Source organism: Geotrypetes seraphini, chromosome 13, assembly GCF_902459505.1.
Source record: "Geotrypetes seraphini chromosome 13, aGeoSer1.1, whole genome shotgun sequence".
Taxonomy (NCBI): Eukaryota; Metazoa; Chordata; class Amphibia; order Gymnophiona; family Dermophiidae; genus Geotrypetes; species Geotrypetes seraphini.
In genome coordinates, this window is record NC_047096.1 from 2,661,699 (window position 1) to 2,667,698 (window position 6,000).

At 46.1% G+C, this 6,000-nt stretch overlaps 1 protein-coding gene across 1 annotated transcript in view; it reads right to left on the bottom strand.

The window, feature by feature from the left end:
- LRRN2 (leucine rich repeat neuronal 2) overlaps positions 1-5,029 on the bottom strand; it is a 30,289-nt gene extending 25,260 nt beyond the window's left edge. Inside the window, exon 1 of the mRNA XM_033918864.1 lies at positions 4,902-5,029. The gene's annotated coding sequence lies outside the window, so the exon portion shown is untranslated. The remainder of the gene's footprint in view (positions 1-4,901) is intronic.
- Positions 5,030-6,000: the final 971 nt, after the last annotated feature.

Here is a 6,000-nt window from a genome sequence, read left to right on the forward strand (position 1 = left end):
CTCCTCCGAGAGCGATTGGTGGTAGAAAAATTAATGGAGGCTGAACTTAAGGAAAGGATAGCAAACTGTTCACAATTCAATGGGTGGCATGAAGTGAGAAGCATGAATTTACAAGAGGCAGATCATCTCAAATGAGAGGTTGGAGAATTCGGTTGAGGTCATCTGTTGGATTTTGACAAGGTCTTTACTACTGTCCTGCAGAGGAGCCAGATAAGAAATTGCACCCTAAACTAGCAGACCACATTAGAAACTGGTTGAGTGATAGGAGAAAGTGAGTAATATAGGACCTTGAGGGTTGGTTCAACGTCTCTTGGTCTTTTTCTGCTTCTAGGATCATTCAACTGCGTAACATTTTTATCTTTTTGGCTTATATTTGGATGGGAAGAAGACCTGTGACATCGCTCCATGCGTCTCCCTAATAACTTTAGTTGAGCATCCAATGTTCAGTAAATTTTCAAGGCATTTCGGAGGGACCAAGACGCTTCTGTTCAGTGGATTTCTTCTGCCCATGTATACATGTGTAGTGATGAAATTCGATTTGTGCTTTCATGTTCGCACAGCATTTAAAGTGGTGTCTGGGATTTTGCCATGTGGCTTCTTGTCTTCTCCTCTCTTGACCGCGTTGGAGTCTCTGGAGTCTGGCTGGGAGGGGACTACACGTCCAGAGTTGGTGTTGCTAGATATGGGTAGAATACCTGATTTTGGTTGTTGCATTCTGCTTTCCTCATCCAAATTACATCTTTGAAGCTTCCAGAGGTCTTTGGGTCCTCTCAGCTCCATGAAATAGTGAAGAAACACTATGGAATTAGCAGGACTAGGTTCAACCATTTGATAATTCTGACAGATACTATATTGATTATCATATCCTTGCAGAAATGCAGTGGGTTGACACAGAGATATGAATATAATCTGGCAGCCCAACGAGTCTTCTGCCAGCAGCTATGAATCTAAAGTCACGGTTTGACTCTTTCTCTGGTCATAATTTCCCTCTGACATTATGGCTTCTTTTGAGTAGCTCCTCTATGAAAGCCCTGACCTACAGACAGTCTCCCATGAAGACAACGCAGAATCCAAAGGCTGATGTTGAAGCCCCGGCTCTAGGAAGAGATCACCTGACATTGGTCCTTTTTTTAAATTCAGGAAGCATGGGCACCGATTCAATGCAACATCCCTCCTCACATATTCTATTCAACACTGCTCGATTGTTCTCCTCCTTCACACCAGTGTGTCGTGCTTACCAGATGACGGGGGAGCCAAGAGACTTTCCTGGATCTGAAAGAAGTAATCCTTCCCTCATCTGTCCACAGAATTCTCCTTCACCCAGATATGGGCCACTTGTAGCTCTTCAAAGGGTTCATGCTAACTCTATTTCACTCACTGAGACTGGTTTCAGAAAGTAATTTAACAAGGAGCATTATGAAGCTCCCTGACGCACGTCACTGCTTCCAGCCTTCAATGGGACCCTCTCAGAAGATGTATTCATTTTAGGAATGCATTCATGCCAGACTCAAGATTGAGATGTTCCATGGGCAGCTATTTTCAAATGCTCCAAAGCAACCTCCTTGGCTGTTTGTGCTGTTCCCCATGACTCTACCCTCTGATATCTTTACCTCCTGACAATCCTCCCCCCCTCCCCGAATGCAGCCTCCATGTGCTCATCCCCTCCAATGTCGCAGCTCTGCTCTGTTCCCCTCCTGAATATACTCCAAGGGAAAGGGAGGGGCAGGGATTGGAAACATTTGATGTTCACAGTCCCTTTGGTGAGGTACTCCCTCCTTTCCCCCCCCCAAGGCCGAGCACATATTTGAAAAGCTAAGCAGGTGCTTCAGCAATGTTGGAGGTCGGGGGGGGGGGAGGGAGTCAGTACTGGTGTTGCTGATTAAGGTGGAGGGAAACTTTAAAGCTGCTTTGTAGCAGTTCTGGTCAAGCCCTCCCTGACTTACGAAATGGAAGCTAGAATTTAAATCTGGGATGTGCTGGTGCCTTAAGGAATGTATCTCCTTTGTCTGACACATGAAGCTGTGAGGACAGACATTTTATAACTGCCTGGATAGTTCTGTGGCTCATTTTGTCCAATGAAAGGCTTCTGGCCTGACGGTGAGAATCGTTTACTCATGTAACAGCAGATTCTGCCTGTCCACTCTTCCCTGATGCTTGGATGAATGGGGGGGGGACTGCTGTTCTTTTTTTTTTTACTTACTCTATCAAGGGTGCCCCCCCTTTTTTGGAGAGGGGGGCATTCTCTCTCATTTTAAAAGTGAGAATTTTCATCTTCCCCCTTGCCATTTCCAAGACTCCAGTAAAGGGAATTCTCCCTCTCTCCCTGAAAACTTTTCCCTACTGTACCAATCCTATATGTGTTCCTGTCCTATTCACTGATGCAGTTCTCCCCCATATCCCATTATTTGTCTTTGTCATTCAATATATAAAACCCAATTTTTAAATTTATGTGCTCCACTTAGAAATTTGATAAGCGGAATAACAAATCTTACCTAAACTTGGAGTTGCAAGGGGTTCTCAGGATCCCCACGTTACAATAAGACATAAGGCCCGATGCTCAAAAGTCCCCTTTAAAATCCTGTGCCAGTAAAATTTCCAATTTCTAAACGACGAGTGAAGTTCCGAAAAACTTTGCATATGAATGAGGTTCACGAAATTCGATTAGACCAGTTGTTGGAGAAAGCGGCTGACGCGTGGAGAGAGGCATAAACATGCACATGTGACAGGAAAAGCTATGTCGTAGGTGTGCATGAGCGCATCTTCTTGAATCAAATCGTAGATGTACATTATTTGCTTTTTTTTCTACACTGCTTCGGTGGGATGTATATGGTCCCCCTCCCCAACCCTATAGAAGTTTTTTTTTGAAGTTCTACCTCTCATGCAATCGGCAGCCCATATGCTTTTAACACACACGGTTCAATGCTACTGGTAATTTTTGGGTTTTTTAATATTGTCTCTTGTCTTTATGTTTTTGTAATGGAATATTTCAGTATTATGAATTTGTTTTTACTTTTTTCCCTTTCGTTTTAACCTTGTTTTTTTCTATTGTAAACTACCTATAAGGGGTGTCCAATGTCGGTCCTCGAGGGCCGCAGTCCAGTCGGATTTTTAGGATTTCCCCAATGAATATACATGAGGTCTATTTGCATGCACTGCTTTCATTGTATGCTAATAGATCTCATGCATATTCATTGGGGAAATCCTGAAAACCCGACTGGATTGCGGCCCTCGAGGACCGACATTGGACACCCCTGACCTAGACGAAATGATGTATATTAAACTTGAAACCTCCAGACCTGCCAGTAATTTTGGAATGTTAAAAGTCAGCGCTTCATTTTGGGCATCACCTGAAGCTCATTGTAATACATTGGAATAGTATTCTTGGATTCTGCTACAAGGCACGGAAAAGACCGGACAGAGCCATTCTGTGCATCGGAAGCTCAAACGCTTGTACGCTAAATGTTGCAGACACGGTAAGTTTTGCGCATCGGGGCTTGAGTGACCCTTGAGAGCAGATCACATATTGGTCCATCTCAGGCCTTTGAATGACAAGACCAGTCTCATGTTCTGTATCCTTTGTAGGAAAATATTACAGAGTTGTGGGGTTTTTTTAAGGCTACTCAAATTTAGAATTGTTTACCTTAATCTGTTAAAAAAGAAACTTCCTACTTTTTGTTTCATAAGCATTTGACAACCTTTTCTTTTTCAAAAATATGTGTTTTGGCTTTATATTGACAGATTTATTTATGTATTTCATGAAAACTTACTCTGATGCTTTAAGCTACAATGAATGCAGATTTGATGTCCAATTTGATATCTGTTTTCTATGCAGCGATATGTTTGGGATACCTGACTTGAGTCACTTCCACATCATTTCTGGCCTGTCAGTTACGCTTGAGAGACTCTCCCTGAACCGGTTGCCCATTTCAGGCTCTTCATTATCCCTCTCCTTGCCCAAGCAGGGCCAGCAGTCATTTATGTTAGGGGAAAGGAGCTCTAGCCTGCTCGTCGCAAAGACTCTGCAGAGCGTTTTGAATACCCCCCCCCCCATATTCAAACCCAGCAGGGGCCAAGCAGGAAGAAGCTGCTGGCTTATGGCAATTAGAACATGGAATTGGGACTCATGGGTTCTAGCCTTACTGGCACAAGGATGTTGGGCTACATAGGAGAACCCCTCAATTAACTTCCAGGCCCCTAAGATTTTGATAGTCATGATCATCAAACATCTTCTTAAAATGAGGATAAAGTATGTGGTGATGGTTCCTTGAGTTGAGGTTGTGGGTTTAAAGTCCCCTGCACAAGTCACTTAACCCCCCCATTGCCCCAGGTACATTAACAAGCTGTGAGCCCACGGGGGACACATAAGAAAAAATGCTTGAGTACCTGAATGTGAACAACTTAGGCTAAAAAAAACCCATCAGTAGGCACTTCAGCTTTTGCTGCAGCTAATCTTTGCTACCACCTAGTCTTGCCTGATGGTTGGGCCAGCCCTGTTTGCCAGCCTAGACTTGTTTTCCCCTTCTCCCCCACAGCAAAAAGTCAGATGTTAACATCCACCTAGAGCTGGCTTTGGTCTTTCTCAAAGGTCCTATAGGTGTAAAGTGTTTAGGTCAAAAGTTCTGCATTGTTACAGCAAAATCAATATTTGATTGCTTAGGAAGGACTGCCTTGCACTAGAGGGGGGGGAGATGGCAACAGCAGCACCTGATCTAGAACCGGACCTAACACCCCAGCCCTAGGAGGGGAGTGCCAGGCATCGTCTGGACCAGGCGAGCCTAAGCCCAGTCCAGACAGTGGGCATCCAAAGGCAGAAGAAGCCGCGACCCCTAAGTAAATGGTGGCGGGGAGACGGGAAACCAGCCCCCTCCCCCAGCCCTGGAGCCCCAAATCCTGGCACTTACCGTGTTGCGATGCCGCCTCTCCAGCTCCCTTCCCCGGCTCCCGGCTTGAGCAGCAGCGCCTGCCTCCCCCTCCCTTCCCCCCTCTCTCGGCAGAGCAGCAGGAAAATGGTCTCCTCTCTCTGGCTCTCACCCCCTTTCTCTGGGCTGTGCAGAAGGGAGGGAGCTTAGCTCTCCCTCCTTCCCTCCCACTCACTTCTCCTTTGTGAATGCAATTACAGGCGCTGGGCTCTCTCCCTCCCTTCCCTTCCTTTGGAGTGTCCTGGCCTGGTTCCACTCTTGCCCGCTTAACCCTTCGGGCGCCGGGATGTTTGAGTTCCTCCACCTCTCGGTGGGGGTGGGGGGGGCAAGTGCCACTTGCCACCGGTGCCCCTCACTCCAACATACTGCCCTGTTACCAGCTTCCAAAAGGGACTTGGAGCTGGGGCAGTGGGGTAAGTCTTAATCCGTTTCGAGAGGGGGGGGGGGGTCGCTTTATGGAGAGAGAGAGAAAGCGTCTATTACCCGGACTCTATGACGGGGCTCGGCGTTGTTGATGCCTCTTTAAACTTTCAGCACTATAGACAGCTCAAGCTTAGGCTGGGACTTGGGCGAGCTCAGATTTCGAGCCTTACATTAGAAATCATGTGACCCAGCAGAGAAAATCAGAAAACATTTTCTAAAGCAATACAGGGTAGTTAATTGAAAAGAAATGTCAGGGCAAACTTCCCGAAATCGGAGCCCAGGTCTGGGAGGAAATGAGATTGCAGAGGAGGCTGGCATGAAGAATCTCGAGCTGGCCCTGGGTGCAAATCTCAAGTCCCTGCTATCAATCCCCAAGGATCCCCTGAAACCTTAGACATAGTTAGCAGGAGTTAAAAAAGAAAAAAAAAGAAAATCTTCTGATTACTGAAAGGGAGATGCTGAGACATTTCCTAAGTGGATGAGTTTAGCAAAAGTAGCTGCCTGGCACTGAGCCAAAACGATGGGCTTAGCATTCAGCACCAGTTCTTAGCAATGAAGAAGAAACTATCCCACAGGCAGGAGGAGGAGATGGAAACAGGAAGCATATGTCTGAGACAGTGGTGTAGGGATGCAGAGCCTGTCACCACTAGAAGCTTGG